The sequence below is a fragment of the Medicago sativa genome, chromosome 2 (genome assembly GCF_051527215.1).
Source record: "Medicago sativa cultivar Bolivia chromosome 2, Bolivia_mono, whole genome shotgun sequence".
In the NCBI taxonomy this organism is placed as follows: domain Eukaryota; kingdom Viridiplantae; phylum Streptophyta; class Magnoliopsida; order Fabales; family Fabaceae; genus Medicago; species Medicago sativa.
The window spans coordinates 45,674,174-45,692,333 of NC_140750.1; the positions used below are offsets into that span (position 1 = coordinate 45,674,174).

Genomic DNA, 18,160 nt, shown 5'->3' on the forward strand with positions numbered 1-18,160 from the left:
TATGAAACCAAATAGGTTCACATATCATGTTTTGCATCAAGGGCCATCGAGGGTTCAACCTTCATATTTATCAAACTTGTAACGATATTAGCTAAAATTTCGTTTTCGCAGCAAGGATCATCTCATTACTTTCTATTTACATAATTTAAAACCAAATATGTTCAATATTATGTTACGCATCAAAGGACATCGAGGGACAAATTCATCCTTCATATTTATCAAACTTCTAACCATATAGGCTAAAATCTCATTTTTGTGACAAGGGTCATTCCAATACACTTTCATTTTACCGAATACAAAACCAAATAGTTTCATATATCATATTTTGCATCAAGGGACATCGAGGGACAAGTTCAACCTTTATCAAACTTCAAACCATATAGGCTAAAATCTCATTTTCGCCTCATGTTTCGCATCAAGGGACAAGTTCAAACTTCTCATTTATCAAACTTGTAGGCATATATACCAAAATCAAATTTTCGCGACATGGGTCATTCCAATACTTTTATATTACCGAATTTAAAATCAAATATGTCCAAATATCAAGTTTTAAATCAAGGGAAGTTGAGGGACAAGTTCAACCTTCATATTTATCAAAATTGTAACCATATAGTCTAAAATCTCGTTTTCGCAACAAGGGACATTCCAATACCTTCATTTTACCGAATACGAAACCAAATAGGTTCACATATCATGTTTCGCGTCAAGGGACATCGAGGGACATGGTCAAACTTAAAAATTGTCAAACCTTTAAGCATATAAGTTAAAATCTCGTTTTTGCAATAAGGGTCATGCCATTACTTTCTGTTACCAAATTTAAAACCAAATAGGTTCACATATTATGTTACGCATCAAAGGACATCGAGGGACAAATTCAACCTTCATATTTATCAAACTTTTAATCATATAGGCTACAATCTCATTTTCACGAGAAGGGTCATTTCAAGACTTTCATTTTACCTTATTTAAAACAAAATAGGTTCACATATCATTTTTCAAATCAAGGGACAAGTTCAATCTTCTCATTTATCAAACTTGTAACCATTCTCTTTTTTGCGACAAGGGTCATTCCAATACTTTCATTTTACCAAATACAAAAACAAATAGGTTCACATATCATGTTTCACATCAAGCGACATCAAGAGATAATTTCAAACTTCCCATTTATCAAACTTTGTAACCATATAGGCTAAAATCTCGTTTTTGTGACAAGGGTCATCCCAATACTTTATATTTACCGAGGGACAAGTTCAAACTTCCAATTTATCAAACATGAAACCATTTAAGCTAAAATCTGTTTTTCGCGGCAAACAGAAGACATAACTCAATAAAATAAAAAGAAAAAAACTCCAAAGTTATAAACTCAAAAGACAATCGATAAAAAAAATAAACAAAACATACGAAAGAGATTATACTTTGACGACAAAATTCAATATCTAAAAAAACTAAAACAAATGGTAAAAGATGAATAAAGAGAGATGTTGTGGTGATTAAAGAAATTAAATTTACAAGTGTTACAAGACTAACCTTGAGAGAACTGCATATTTAACGATTGATCCATTAATCAAGAAGCTTCGTATTTCTTCCCATTTAATCAAATATCACATTTTAGCGTCAACTGTCATCGAAACAAAATATTAACTTTCCTATTTATCAAATTTATATTAAACTAAAATCATTTTCGGTTTGAGGATCATTGAACCACATTTTCATACTTCCAGTTTAGCAAAATCCAAACAAACTCAGCTTAAAAATCATATTTCGCATCAAGGGACATCGAGGTACAAGTTCAACCTTCTCATTTATCATTTTCGTAACCATAAATGCTAAAACCTCATTTTTGCGACAAGAGTCATCGAGAAACAATATGATAGGAGAGAAAAAACATGTGTTCAATTTACCAAATTTAAAAACAAAATAGGTTCAAATATCATGTTTCGCATAAAGGGATATAGAGGGACAAGTTCAACCTTCATATTTATCAAACTTCTAACCATATAGGCTAAAATCTCGTTTTCGCGACAATGAACATTCCAATACTTTCATTTTACCGAATATGAAACCAAATAGGTTCACATATCATGTTTTGCATCAAGGGCCATCGAGGGTTCAACCTTCATATTTATCAAACTTGTAACGATATTAGCTAAAATTTCGTTTTCGCAGCAAGGATCATCTCATTACTTTCTATTTACATAATTTAAAACCAAATATGTTCAATATTATGTTACGCATCAAAGGACATCGAGGGACAAATTCAACCTTCATATTTATCAAACTTCTAACCATATACGCTAAAATCTCATTTTTGTGACAAGGGTCATTCCAATACACTTTCATTTTACCGAATACAAAACCAAATAGTTTCATATATCATATTTTGCATCAAGGGACATCGAGGGACAAGTTCAACCTTTATCAAACTTCAAACCATATAGGCTAAAATCTCATTTTCGCCTCATGTTTCGCATCAAGGGACAAGTTCAAACTTCTCATTTATCAAACTTGTAGGCATATATACCAAAATCAAATTTTCGCGACATGGGTCATTCCAATACTTTTATATTACCGAATTTAAAATCAAATATGTCCAAATATCAAGTTTTAAATCAAGGGAAGTTGAGGGACAAGTTCAACCTTCATATTTATCAAAATTGTAACCATATAGTCTAAAATCTCGTTTTCGCAACAAGGGACATTCCAATACCTTCATTTTACCGAATACGAAACCAAATAGGTTCACATATCATGTTTCGCGTCAAGGGACATCGAGGGACATGGTCAAACTTAAAAATTGTCAAACCTTTAAGCATATAAGTTAAAATCTCGTTTTTGCAATAAGGGTCATGCCATTACTTTCTGTTACCAAATTTAAAACCAAATAGGTTCACATATTATGTTACGCATCAAAGGACATCGAGGGACAAATTCAACCTTCATATTTATCAAACTTTTAATCATATAGGCTACAATCTCATTTTCACGAGAAGGGTCATTTCAAGACTTTCATTTTACCTTATTTAAAACAAAATAGGTTCACATATCATTTTTCAAATCAAGGGACAAGTTCAATCTTCTCATTTATCAAACTTGTAACCATTCTCTTTTTTGCGACAAGGGTCATTCCAATACTTTCATTTTACCAAATACAAAAACAAATAGGTTCACATATCATGTTTCACATCAAGCGACATCAAGAGATAATTTCAAACTTCCCATTTATCAAACTTTGTAACCATATAGGCTAAAATCTCGTTTTTGTGACAAGGGTCATCCCAATACTTTATATTTACCGAGGGACAAGTTCAAACTTCCAATTTATCAAACATGAAACCATTTAAGCTAAAATCTGTTTTTCGCGGCAAACAGAAGACATAACTCAATAAAATAAAAAGAAAAAAACTCCAAAGTTATAAACTCAAAAGACAATCGATAAAAAAAATAAACAAAACATACGAAAGAGATTATACTTTGACGACAAAATTCAATATCTAAAAAAACTAAAACAAATGGTAAAAGATGAATAAAGAGAGATGTTGTGGTGATTAAAGAAATTAAATTTACAAGTGTTACAAGACTAACCTTGAGAGAACTGCATATTTAACGATTGATCCATTAATCAAGAAGCTTCGTATTTCTTCCCATTTAATCAAATATCACATTTTAGCGTCAACTGTCATCGAAACAAAATATTAACTTTCCTATTTATCAAATTTATATTAAACTAAAATCATTTTCGGTTTGAGGATCATTGAACCACATTTTCATACTTCCAGTTTAGCAAAATCCAAACAAACTCAGCTTAAAAATCATATTTCGCATCAAGGGACATCGAGGTACAAGTTCAACCTTCTCATTTATCATTTTCGTAACCATAAATGCTAAAACCTCATTTTTGCGACAAGAGTCATCGAGAAACAATATGATAGGAGAGAAAAAACATGTGTTCAATTTACCAAATTTAAAAACAAAATAGGTTCAAATATCATGTTTCGCATAAAGGGATATAGAGGGACAAGTTCAACCTTCATATTTATCAAACTTCTAACCATATAGGCTAAAATCTCGTTTTCGCGACAATGAACATTCCAATACTTTCATTTTACCGAATATGAAACCAAATAGGTTCACATATCATGTTTTGCATCAAGGGCCATCGAGGGTTCAACCTTCATATTTATCAAACTTGTAACGATATTAGCTAAAATTTCGTTTTCGCAGCAAGGATCATCTCATTACTTTCTATTTACATAATTTAAAACCAAATATGTTCAATATTATGTTACGCATCAAAGGACATCGAGGGACAAATTCAACCTTCATATTTATCAAACTTCTAACCATATACGCTAAAATCTCATTTTTGTGACAAGGGTCATTCCAATACACTTTCATTTTACCGAATACAAAACCAAATAGTTTCATATATCATATTTTGCATCAAGGGACATCGAGGGACAAGTTCAACCTTTATCAAACTTCAAACCATATAGGCTAAAATCTCATTTTCGCCTCATGTTTCGCATCAAGGGACAAGTTCAAACTTCTCATTTATCAAACTTGTAGGCATATATACCAAAATCAAATTTTCGCGACATGGGTCATTCCAATACTTTTATATTACCGAATTTAAAATCAAATATGTCCAAATATCAAGTTTTAAATCAAGGGAAGTTGAGGGACAAGTTCAACCTTCATATTTATCAAAATTGTAACCATATAGTCTAAAATCTCGTTTTCGCAACAAGGGACATTCCAATACCTTCATTTTACCGAATACGAAACCAAATAGGTTCACATATCATGTTTCGCGTCAAGGGACATCGAGGGACATGGTCAAACTTAAAAATTGTCAAACCTTTAAGCATATAAGTTAAAATCTCGTTTTTGCAATAAGGGTCATGCCATTACTTTCTGTTACCAAATTTAAAACCAAATAGGTTCACATATTATGTTACGCATCAAAGGACATCGAGGGACAAATTCAACCTTCATATTTATCAAACTTTTAATCATATAGGCTACAATCTCATTTTCACGAGAAGGGTCATTTCAAGACTTTCATTTTACCTTATTTAAAACAAAATAGGTTCACATATCATTTTTCAAATCAAGGGACAAGTTCAATCTTCTCATTTATCAAACTTGTAACCATTCTCTTTTTTGCGACAAGGGTCATTCCAATACTTTCATTTTACCAAATACAAAAACAAATAGGTTCACATATCATGTTTCACATCAAGCGACATCAAGAGATAATTTCAAACTTCCCATTTATCAAACTTTGTAACCATATAGGCTAAAATCTCGTTTTTGTGACAAGGGTCATCCCAATACTTTATATTTACCGAGGGACAAGTTCAAACTTCCAATTTATCAAACATGAAACCATTTAAGCTAAAATCTGTTTTTCGCGGCAAACAGAAGACATAACTCAATAAAATAAAAAGAAAAAAACTCCAAAGTTATAAACTCAAAAGACAATCGATAAAAAAAATAAACAAAACATACGAAAGAGATTATACTTTGACGACAAAATTCAATATCTAAAAAAACTAAAACAAATGGTAAAAGATGAATAAAGAGAGATGTTGTGGTGATTAAAGAAATTAAATTTACAAGTGTTACAAGACTAACCTTGAGAGAACTGCATATTTAACGATTGATCCATTAATCAAGAAGCTTCGTATTTCTTCCCATTTAATCAAATATCACATTTTAGCGTCAACTGTCATCGAAACAAAATATTAACTTTCCTATTTATCAAATTTATATTAAACTAAAATCATTTTCGGTTTGAGGATCATTGAACCACATTTTCATACTTCCAGTTTAGCAAAATCCAAACAAACTCAGCTTAAAAATCATATTTCGCATCAAGGGACATCGAGGTACAAGTTCAACCTTCTCATTTATCATTTTCGTAACCATAAATGCTAAAACCTCATTTTTGCGACAAGAGTCATCGAGAAACAATATGATAGGAGAGAAAAAACATGTGTTCAATTTACCAAATTTAAAAACAAAATAGGTTCAAATATCATGTTTCGCATAAAGGGATATAGAGGGACAAGTTCAACCTTCATATTTATCAAACTTCTAACCATATAGGCTAAAATCTCGTTTTCGCGACAATGAACATTCCAATACTTTCATTTTACCGAATATGAAACCAAATAGGTTCACATATCATGTTTTGCATCAAGGGTCATCGAGGGTTCAACCTTCATATTTATCAAACTTGTAACGATATTAGCTAAAATTTCGTTTTCGCAGCAAGGATCATCTCATTACTTTCTATTTACATAATTTAAAACCAAATAGGTTCAATATTATGTTACGCATCAAAGGACATCGAGGGACAAATTCATCCTTCATATTTATCAAACTTCTAACCATATAGGCTAAAATCTCATTTTTGTGACAAGGGTCATTCCAATACACTTTCATTTTACCGAATACAAAACCAAATAGTTTCATATATCATATTTTGCATCAAGGGACATCGAGGGACAAGTTCAACCTTTATCAAACTTCAAACCATATAGGCTAAAATCTCATTTTCGCCTCATGTTTCGCATCAAGGGACAAGTTCAAACTTCTCATTTATCAAACTTGTAGGCATATATACCAAAATCAAATTTTCGCGACATGGGTCATTCCAATACTTTTATATTACCGAATTTAAAATCAAATATGTCCAAATATCAAGTTTTAAATCAAGGGAAGTTGAGGGACAAGTTCAACCTTCATATTTATCAAAATTGTAACCATATAGTCTAAAATCTCGTTTTCGCAACAAGGGACATTCCAATACCTTCATTTTACCGAATACGAAACCAAATAGGTTCACATATCATGTTTCGCGTCAAGGGACATCGAGGGACATGGTCAAACTTAAAAATTGTCAAACCTTTAAGCATATAAGCTAAAATCTCGTTTTTGCAATAAGGGTCATGCCATTACTTTCTGTTACCAAATTTAAAACCAAATAGGTTCACATATTATATTACGCATCAAAGGACATCGAGGGACAAATTCAACCTTCATATTTATCAAACTTTTAATCATATAGGCTACAATCTCATTTTCACGAGAAGGGTCATTTCAAGACTTTCATTTTACCTTATTTAAAACAAAATAGGTTCACATATCATTTTTCAAATCAAGGGACAAGTTCAATCTTCTCATTTATCAAACTTGTAACCATTCTCTTTTTTGCGACAAGGGTCATTCCAATACTTTCATTTTACCAAATACAAAAACAAATAGGTTCACATATCATGTTTCACATCAAGCGACATCAAGAGATAATTTCAAACTTCCCATTTATCAAACTTTGTAACCATATAGGCTAAAATCTCGTTTTTGTGACAAGGGTCATCCCAATACTTTATATTTACCGAGGGGCAAGTTCAAACTTCCAATTTATCAAACATGAAACCATTTAAGCTAAAATCTGTTTTTCGCGGCAAACAGAAGACATAACTCAATAAAATAAAAAGAAAAAAACTCCAAAGTTATAAACTCAAAAGACAATCGATAAAAAAAATAAACAAAACATACGAAAGAGATTATACTTTGACGACAAAATTCAATATCTAAAAAAACTAAAACAAATGGTAAAAGATGAATAAAGAGAGATGTTGTGGTGATTAAAGAAATTAAATTTACAAGTGTTACAAGACTAACCTTGAGAGAACTGCATATTTAACGATTGATCCATTAATCAAGAAGCTTCGTATTTCTTCCCATTTAATCAAATATCACATTTTAGCGTCAACTGTCATCGAAACAAAATATTAACTTTCCTATTTATCAAATTTATATTAAACTAAAATCATTTTCGGTTTGAGGATCATTGAACCACATTTTCATACTTCCAGTTTAGCAAAATCCAAACAAACTCAGCTTAAAAATCATATTTCGCATCAAGGGACATCGAGGTACAAGTTCAACCTTCTCATTTATCATTTTCGTAACCATAAATGCTAAAACCTCATTTTTGCGACAAGAGTCATCGAGAAACAATATGATAGGAGAGAAAAAACATGTGTTCAATTTACCAAATTTAAAAACAAAATAGGTTCAAATATCATGTTTCGCATAAAGGGATATAGAGGGACAAGTTCAACCTTCATATTTATCAAACTTCTAACCATATAGGCTAAAATCTCGTTTTCGCGACAATGAACATTCCAATACTTTCATTTTACCGAATATGAAACCAAATAGGTTCACATATCATGTTTTGCATCAAGGGCCATCGAGGGTTCAACCTTCATATTTATCAAACTTGTAACGATATTAGCTAAAATTTCGTTTTCGCAGCAAGGATCATCTCATTACTTTCTATTTACATAATTTAAAACCAAATATGTTCAATATTATGTTATGTAACACCCATACCAGACGTATCTAGAAAGTCTGGCACGTGCGTTAATATTAGTACTGGATACATTAAAATATACAACATAAAATTTTCCCGAATGAATAATATTTACATCAAGTCACGTTCGTATAAATCATAATACAATACATTCATCCATACATAAAAATACATCCTTAATGTCCACATCGTCCTGCAGCTTTACGAACGAACCCTTGAAGTAATATCCATCCGGCTCCGAACATGCATAAACATCCTGCTTATCTGAAACAAATAAGGATTGGGATGAGACATAATGTCTCAGTGAGTTCCCCTAAATCCTAGGCTATAGGCAACCTCAAGGGGAAACCTACGGTCACCACGTGTCTACATTACAACCTGACGGTTGATTATACGTGTGTGGGGACTTGCATACTTAGACGGTAGTGCATACTAGAGCCGTCATAATCATATCTCACTTGTTATAGGCTTCTCATCCTATACGTGTCATGGCGGTCGAAAGGGAACCTAGAACCGCATTGCCAAGAATACGATCTACGTATCAAGGCCTAAACATAACATAATCATGGCACGATTCTAAACCGGACGATTAGGGGAAACCTAAGATCGTCATCGGTATCATATTCATAACTTGCTCTTGTCTTGTAGCATCTAATGCTCTTGCTCTTAACTTAATCATGAACATAAACATAAACATATCGTGCATAAACGTATCCAAATTCATTCATATTGGTTAGCGTTGAACAAACAATTATTATCTTGATTCATTTTACGGATAGTCCCGGGTGGAGTAACCCCGAGATCAATCCCATACATGACCGATGTACGTACATCGGACTCCCTCGGTGTCGTGCGGGTCCCTTGCGGCTTAAACCGTTCCCCTTAGGTCGAGAACCTCCCGTATCCCCCTAGCGTGGATAACAAGAGACACGAGCACCTACGTCTTGTTTACTCAGTGACATGCGGGTCCCTTACGGCTTGAATCGTTCTCATCATGAGAACCCCTTGTATCCCCCTGATGTGGATAGCAAGAGACATGTCACCTACACTTATTAAATCATGGTCTTGTCGTGCATATAAGTTAGACATAATCATACATACATGTTTGCCTCGGAACCTTGATCGATCCGATTGTCGGTAACTCATACTTGTTCATATACATACTTAATCATGGTGAAGAGATTAACTAGTCACTCCATGGCTTACTTACTTGCTAAATCACACTTGATCATATGCGAAGAGATTTCACTTCGCGTCTTATCATTCTAGGGAAACATATCCTATACTTGTCATACTTATCATTCATGCTATCTTTCTAGTTCTCGACTAGCTAAGCCGAGGCTCTACGTTCATTCCCTTTCTTAGTTCATTGCTACCCCATCATGCTTAGACTCTCTTGAGCCATCCTTGGAATACATGCTAAGATTGCCACGATTATTGATGCAAGGATCATTGGATGATGTATGCAATTTTCAATAATTTCTAAAGACCGAAAGTGCCGAAAACCCAATTCCAAGCCGTTTATAAATCCTATGATTTGATAGAGCCAAGTTTGTTCCAGTAGAAAAATAAGTGAAAACAGTCAAAGAACACTTCAAAACGATCGCTACGGACCCCCACGTGACTGCCCCCAAGCACCCGAACGCAGAACAACGCGAACGTTGTCCTGTCTGGGGCGCCTGGCGCCAGGAGCAGGGCGCCTAGCGCTAGCTCCCTGTGTGTGGGCGCCTAGCGCCCTTGTACAGGCGCAGCGCTGCGAACTTTGCGTTTTCGTGTGTTCCGGCCGCGGGTTTTCGCCATTTTCGACCCAAAACTCGTCCAATTCGACCCTGTAATGCACCAAATCCATCCAACAACATATATAGACTTATTTAAACATATTCCATGGCAATTTTAACATATAATCATCAAGAATTACTCAAAAGAACATTAGGGTTCTAAACCCCTCATAAACACAAATCAATACTTTCTGGCATGAATTTACACAACCAAAGGTAGGTAAACTATCTATGGAACTCACCTAAACAAGTTTCTTGCAATCCCTCAAGCATCAATCTCAAACCCTAGCTTTTGGCTTCATCCTTGATTCTTGCCTTTTCCACCAAACCATGCTTTAATCCTTTCCTTCATGTGTTCTTACTTGCTAAACTAACATAATCCTTGCTTGATCATGATTGGGAGAAAGTTTGGTTGATTAGAGAAGAGAGGGAGGGCGCATGGTAGAAAGAAGGAGGAGAGAATTTCCTTTCCAAAAACCTAGAGAGAGAAAGTGAAGGAAATTATGAAGATTTCCACCCCAAAATTGCTTATATACTCCCTTGTGCGTAAATACTTAAATGCCCTTCGCCTTAGTCGTGTTTACCTGACACTGATACATAAGTTCATACTTGACTGATATTTAATAATAATATCGTCCGTCGTACTTAACATTCTTTTTCATAACCGTTTTCCATGGACCTTAGTCCTCTGATACATTTGTCTGATAAAAAAAATTCCTTTAGCTGACGAGCGGGATATTACATTCTACCCCCCTTAAAAAAAATTTCGTCCTCGAAATTTAGAGATCGACTACCAATCATCATGATAAAACTTATCATCTATGGTCTGAGCCAAACATTTTTTCCATTTATACATATCCAAAGAATTTATCGTGTCATGTCTTCATCTTGTTTCTTAATCCGCATGCAACTGAACATAGCATTCTTGATCTTATTATCACTCAAACTTAAAGTTTTCTTAGTATATCATGACTTGGAACTTACCCACTTAACATAAACCATTCATAAAGGTATCTTAACATAAACATAAACACTCAGGATTTGCCTTTTTAACTGGAATCCTATCGGATACCAGGTTTGCCCTGCAGTGCTTATTGCAACATAAAACATCTTATCATACATATACATAGTTAAAACATAATTCTCCTTATAGCACCTTGAGACATACTCCTCTTTTACACATTACTTATCTTGACGATTCCACGAATCTCTTGTCTCTTTTCAGAGTCTTATTAAACCTTCTGATCTCATAACCATTCTCTTAGCATTCGAATTCATGATAACTCATATAACTTGTCATAGAAAAGCATAATTTATACACTTCGATACATCTTTCATCTGACAACCAGTATTGTTGCTCGTATGTTCTTAAAATTTCCGACTTAGGCCACTTGCATTCGAATACTCTTGGCATATACTTGTGCGTCTCATAAGACTTTTCAAAAAAACTGTTGTTTACTTCATCAAATCTTACCTTACATGGTGTCCTACATACTCTCAAGTGTCGCATCTTGTTAGATAATAACGATACTTGTTCTAGCATCTTGATTAAGGAAATTTTCCAAACCTTGGGTATTTGGGTCCTTGGAACGAATAATTGTATAACTCAAAAGCAAACATTATGAAATCATGTTTTTAAAATAATCATCGCTCCAAAGTCCCTTACTACCCGTTTTAACTTTAAAAGTTATAAATCATAGTTCAAAATATTCATAGCAAGCATCGTGATCATTTAACAAGTTTGACATAGGAGAGTATGCACTTCCTCGTGCATAACTCATGGTTTATATCTCCATCCATAATGAAATTCTTGAACTTCAAAAGTAACTCCTATATTATTCTTTCTTGACTTACATACATACCTTGGAGACTCACATACTTGCATAACATAAATCATATAGGATCCTTGACCCTCATAACATTATCTCATTTCCTCGATCTAAGAACAATAAACTTGAATCTTCAAAACATCGTGTCCGGTTACGATCACATATTGTTACCTTATCTTACATAACACTTCTTCTTTAAATACCAGCTTCACACTTGATAATTCAATCATTACCTTGAGTCACAAAAAGAAACCTCTCGACTTTTACATGTATTTCTCTTTTCATAGCATATACTCTTCATTTGTGGTGACTCTAGCCTTTCCTATCTTACATAGATGAAGACACATCCACATACCTTAACCCTTTTCATGACTACCTACATAAGTCTCCTTTCTTACTTAACATTTCGAGAATTTCTCGCTTGTCCCATAATGCTTCTAACGAAGGCTCTTACTATAACATTCCATATTCCATGATTATTGTCTGAACTTTATTTATTAACTTTCGTTGCGTCACTCTGATTCCCACCAGTTGACTTTAACCAATATTCTAATCCCTTAAGACAACTGAACTTTACATATGAGCATCATCTTCTTGAACTCTTCCTCAAAACCTTTCATGTGGCGAACTTTGCCATAAACATACACCTCACAATACCTTGCAAGATTGGATCTCGCGGTAGACATGTCGAATTACCATATTACTTTACTTGGGAATAGACCTTACTTTCTCACTAGTTGAGTTCACCTCATAACATACACTTATCATACATAAACTTGTTTCCGAGCAAATATCGAATTCCCATAGGAAACTCATCATAAATTCATACATACTTTTCGATCATACTTCATTGTATTCTTGTATTCTTGCATTCTATGTTTTGCATAATCAAACGAATGTTTGCTCGTTAATTTCTTTCTTTAAGAAAACATTTTAATCTAACATACGGGTCATTGGCGTTGACGATTTCTCTTTATATAAAAACGTAATAAGATTGGCCTCAGTCGTTGCATCAAGAATCACGGAATAAGTTGACAGCACAATTGTGTCATCAAACCTTAGTTCCGGTTAGTTTAGCCCACTCTACGTGAGTCGTAACAACTGGTACCTGCAAAAATTTCTTTTAAAACCAAGAACGCCATCTCCAATCACCCATATGCATGTATTCATTTTCAAAATTCTGACAAACTTTAGAATTCATCATCATAACGAGCCTTAACAAGTCAATCAAGCAAAACATAGATCTGGGGGAATACTCATAACTTCATTGAATCTGAAAATCTTGTGACTCTGCATAATTCTTTACCACTTACCTTTCATCTCATGCATGCGCATTCACTTTATCCAGTCATATGCCGGAACTTTAAAACTTCTGACCCAAGCTCTTCGTCAGCTCTTGCTACGTTAACTTCTAATGTTACCTTGAACCGGATTGATTCCGTTAATAGTTATCCATGCATTTTCTTCCTTAGAATTCATAGGGTATAATATGCATTCGATACTTGATGTTATAGAGAGTTTTTGTTGCATAAAAGATTGTGAAAACAACCTCCAATAGCTACTACTAACCCTAGAGACAAAATGACAGTTTTTGAAAAAACCGAAATTTTCACTCCAGGTTCGTTATTAGCGAAATCCTCTGGAGTAATTTCGCTATTAGCGAAATTTTCGCTATTGGCGTGCTTTCTTTAACACAATTTTCCAAAAATCATATTTTTCATAAAATCTTATTTCCTCAAGTATCCCAATGCATATCATTCCTTTCGATCGTCTTAAAAACAATTCTATAACCTTTGCATGACAAGCATTAACATCAATCAATTCAATTCACGGCACATTAGAAACTGATATCTTGTCATCCTAGCACTTAACATAAACTTCCACATAAAACTTCAACTTCATTCACTTCGAACGACTTAACTTATTTCTCTGCTAATTCATTCACTGTTAGAATCTTATTCCCACTGAACATATCAATCTTTATCTTCCGTTCTCATATCTCAATCCCTGAGAGCTTACTAACTCCATCAACACATATCGTCTTATCCTTAACTTGTAGTCTTGTACTTACGTTCCAGAGTATATTTCCTTTGCATACAATAATCCATTCCAACTACGACTCTTACCGAAGCTTCCGGTCATGCTTAGATATATATATATATATATATATATATATCCAACTTCTTCACTTACGGATACATGAAGTATCAGTAACATCATACTCGAATTGTCGGAACGTTCTTTCTTAACATACCTTACATTCCCGGAGGATTCACACTTGTGCTTGATTAGTTCACCGGCCACCTTTTGGCACGATCAAACTCTTACTAATACTTATCCGAGTTCTTACTTATGAGTTCACACTTTCCAGTGCATCTTCATCACATACTTCATTCCTCCTGGGTCCTATTCAGCTCTCAGGCATCCATTCTAATCGTTGAATGCTAAATTGAGTTGATCAGGCTCAACTAACAACAACAATTAGAACTTTTACCCGGAACCCAATGGTCCCACTACCTTAGTTGTAATTTAATGACCCAAGGCACGGTCTGAATCGACCTGCTCTGATACCAATTGTAACACCCATACCAGACGTATCTAGAAAGTCTGGCACGTGCGTTAATATTAGTACTGGATACATTAAAATATACAACATAAAATTTTCCCGAATGAATAATATTTACATCAAGTCACGTTCGTATAAATCATAATACAATACATTCATCCATACATAAAAATACATCCTTAATGTCCACATCGTCCTGCAGCTTTACGAACGAACCCTTGAAGTAATATCCATCCGGCTCCGAACATGCATAAACATCCTGCTTATCTGAAACAAATAAGGATTGGGATGAGACATAATGTCTCAGTGAGTTCCCCTAAATCCTAGGCTATAGGCAACCTCAAGGGGAAACCTACGGTCACCACGTGTCTACATTACAACCTGACGGTTGATTATACGTGTGTGGGGACTTGCATACTTAGACGGTAGTGCATACTAGAGCCGTCATAATCATATCTCACTTGTTATAGGCTTCTCATCCTATACGTGTCATGGCGGTCGAAAGGGAACCTAGAACCGCATTGCCAAGAATACGATCTACGTATCAAGGCCTAAACATAACATAATCATGGCACGATTCTAAACCGGACGATTAGGGGAAACCTAAGATCGTCATCGGTATCATATTCATAACTTGCTCTTGTCTTGTAGCATCTAATGCTCTTGCTCTTAACTTAATCATGAACATAAACATAAACATATCGTGCATAAACGTATCCAAATTCATTCATATTGGTTAGCGTTGAACAAACAATTATTATCTTGATTCATTTTACGGATAGTCCCGGGTGGAGTAACCCCGAGATCAATCCCATACATGACCGATGTACGTACATCGGACTCCCTCGGTGTCGTGCGGGTCCCTTGCGGCTTAAACCGTTCCCCTTAGGTCGAGAACCTCCCGTATCCCCCTAGCGTGGATAACAAGAGACACGAGCACCTACGTCTTGTTTACTCAGTGACATGCGGGTCCCTTACGGCTTGAATCGTTCTCATCATGAGAACCCCTTGTATCCCCCTGATGTGGATAGCAAGAGACATGTCACCTACACTTATTAAATCATGGTCTTGTCGTGCATATAAGTTAGACATAATCATACATACATGTTTGCCTCGGAACCTTGATCGATCCGATTGTCGGTAACTCATACTTGTTCATATACATACTTAATCATGGTGAAGAGATTAACTAGTCACTCCATGGCTTACTTACTTGCTAAATCACACTTGATCATATGCGAAGAGATTTCACTTCGCGTCTTATCATTCTAGGGAAACATATCCTATACTTGTCATACTTATCATTCATGCTATCTTTCTAGTTCTCGACTAGCTAAGCCGAGGCTCTACGTTCATTCCCTTTCTTAGTTCATTGCTACCCCATCATGCTTAGACTCTCTTGAGCCATCCTTGGAATACATGCTAAGATTGCCACGATTATTGATGCAAGGATCATTGGATGATGTATGCAATTTTCAATAATTTCTAAAGACCGAAAGTGCCGAAAACCCAATTCCAAGCCGTTTATAAATCCTATGATTTGATAGAGCCAAGTTTGTTCCAGTAGAAAAATAAGTGAAAACAGTCAAAGAACACTTCAAAACGATCGCTACGGACCCCCACGTGACTGCCCCCAAGCACCCGAACGCAGAACAACGCGAACGTTGTCCTGTCTGGGGCGCCTGGCGCCAGGAGCAGGGCGCCTAGCGCTAGCTCCCTGTGTGTGGGCGCCTAGCGCCCTTGTACAGGCGCAGCGCTGCGAACTTTGCGTTTTCGTGTGTTCCGGCCGCGGGTTTTCGCCATTTTCGACCCAAAACTCGTCCAATTCGACCCTGTAATGCACCAAATCCATCCAACAACATATATAGACTTATTTAAACATATTCCATGGCAATTTTAACATATAATCATCAAGAATTACTCAAAAGAACATTAGGGTTCTAAACCCCTCATAAACACAAATCAATACTTTCTGGCATGAATTTACACAACCAAAGGTAGGTAAACTATCTATGGAACTCACCTAAACAAGTTTCTTGCAATCCCTCAAGCATCAATCTCAAACCCTAGCTTTTGGCTTCATCCTTGATTCTTGCCTTTTCCACCAAACCATGCTTTAATCCTTTCCTTCATGTGTTCTTACTTGCTAAACTAACATAATCCTTGCTTGATCATGATTGGGAGAAAGTTTGGTTGATTAGAGAAGAGAGGGAGGGCGCATGGTAGAAAGAAGGAGGAGAGAATTTCCTTTCCAAAAACCTAGAGAGAGAAAGTGAAGGAAATTATGAAGATTTCCACCCCAAAATTGCTTATATACTCCCTTGTGCGTAAATACTTAAATGCCCTTCGCCTTAGTCGTGTTTACCTGACACTGATACATAAGTTCATACTTGACTGATATTTAATAATAATATCGTCCGTCGTACTTAACATTCTTTTTCATAACCGTTTTCCATGGACCTTAGTCCTCTGATACATTTGTCTGATAAAAAAAATTCCTTTAGCTGACGAGCGGGATATTACATGTTACGCATCAAAGGACATCGAGGGACAAATTCAACCTTCATATTTATCAAACTTTTAATCATATAGGCTACAATCCCATTTTCACGACAAGGGTCATTTCAAGACTTTCATTTTACCTTATTTAAAACAAAATAGGTTCACATATCATTTTTCAAATCAAGGGACAAGTTCAATCTTCTCATTTATCAAACTTGTAACCATTCTCTTTTTTGCGACAAGGGTCATTCCAATACTTTCATTTTACCAAATACAAAAACAAATAGGTTCACATATCATGTTTCACATCAAGCGACATCAAGAGATAATTTCAAACTTCCCATTTATCAAACTTTGTAACCATATAGGCTAAAATCTCGTTTTTGTGACAAGGGTCATCCCAATACTTTATATTTACCGAGGGGCAAGTTCAAACTTCCAATTTATCAAACATGAAACCATTTAAGCTAAAATCTGTTTTTCGCGGCAAACAGAAGACATAACTCAATAAAATAAAAAGAAAAAAACTCCAAAGTTATAAACTCAAAAGACAATCGATAAAAAAAATAAACAAAACATACGAAAGAGATTATACTTTGACGACAAAATTCAATATCTAAAAAAACTAAAACAAATGGTAAAAGATGAATAAAGAGAGATGTTGTGGTGATTAAAGAAATTAAATTTACAAGTGTTACAAGACTAACCTTGAGAGAACTGCATATTTAACGATTGATCCATTAATCAAGAAGCTTCGTATTTCTTCCCATTTAATCAAATATCACATTTTAGCGTCAACTGTCATCGAAACAAAATATTAACTTTCCTATTTATCAAATTTATATTAAACTAAAATCATTTTCGGTTTGAGGATCATTGAACCACATTTTCATACTTCCAGTTTAGCAAAATCCAAACAAACTCAGCTTAAAAATCATATTTCGCATCAAGGGACATCGAGGTACAAGTTCAACCTTCTCATTTATCATTTTCGTAACCATAAATGCTAAAACCTCATTTTTGCGACAAGAGTCATCGAGAAACAATATGATAGGAGAGAAAAAACATGTGTTCAATTTACCAAATTTAAAAACAA

General features: G+C 34.8%; 3 long non-coding RNA genes across 3 annotated transcripts in view; all 3 read right to left on the minus strand.

Moving 5' to 3' along the window:
• LOC146946881 (uncharacterized) overlaps nt 1-18,160 on the minus strand; it is a 113,427-nt gene that overhangs the window by 85,298 nt on the left and 9,969 nt on the right. The window lies entirely within an intron of this gene.
• On the minus strand, nt 8,416-11,518 carry LOC146946882 (uncharacterized). The gene is made up of 2 exons (XR_015028294.1): nt 10,410-11,518; nt 8,416-8,653 (listed from the first exon to the last, which is right to left on the minus strand). It is a non-coding gene; the product is annotated as an uncharacterized LOC146946882 (long non-coding RNA).
• On the minus strand, nt 14,592-17,048 carry LOC146946883 (uncharacterized). The gene is made up of 2 exons (XR_015028295.1): nt 16,586-17,048; nt 14,592-14,829 (listed from the first exon to the last, which is right to left on the minus strand). It is a non-coding gene; the product is annotated as an uncharacterized LOC146946883 (long non-coding RNA).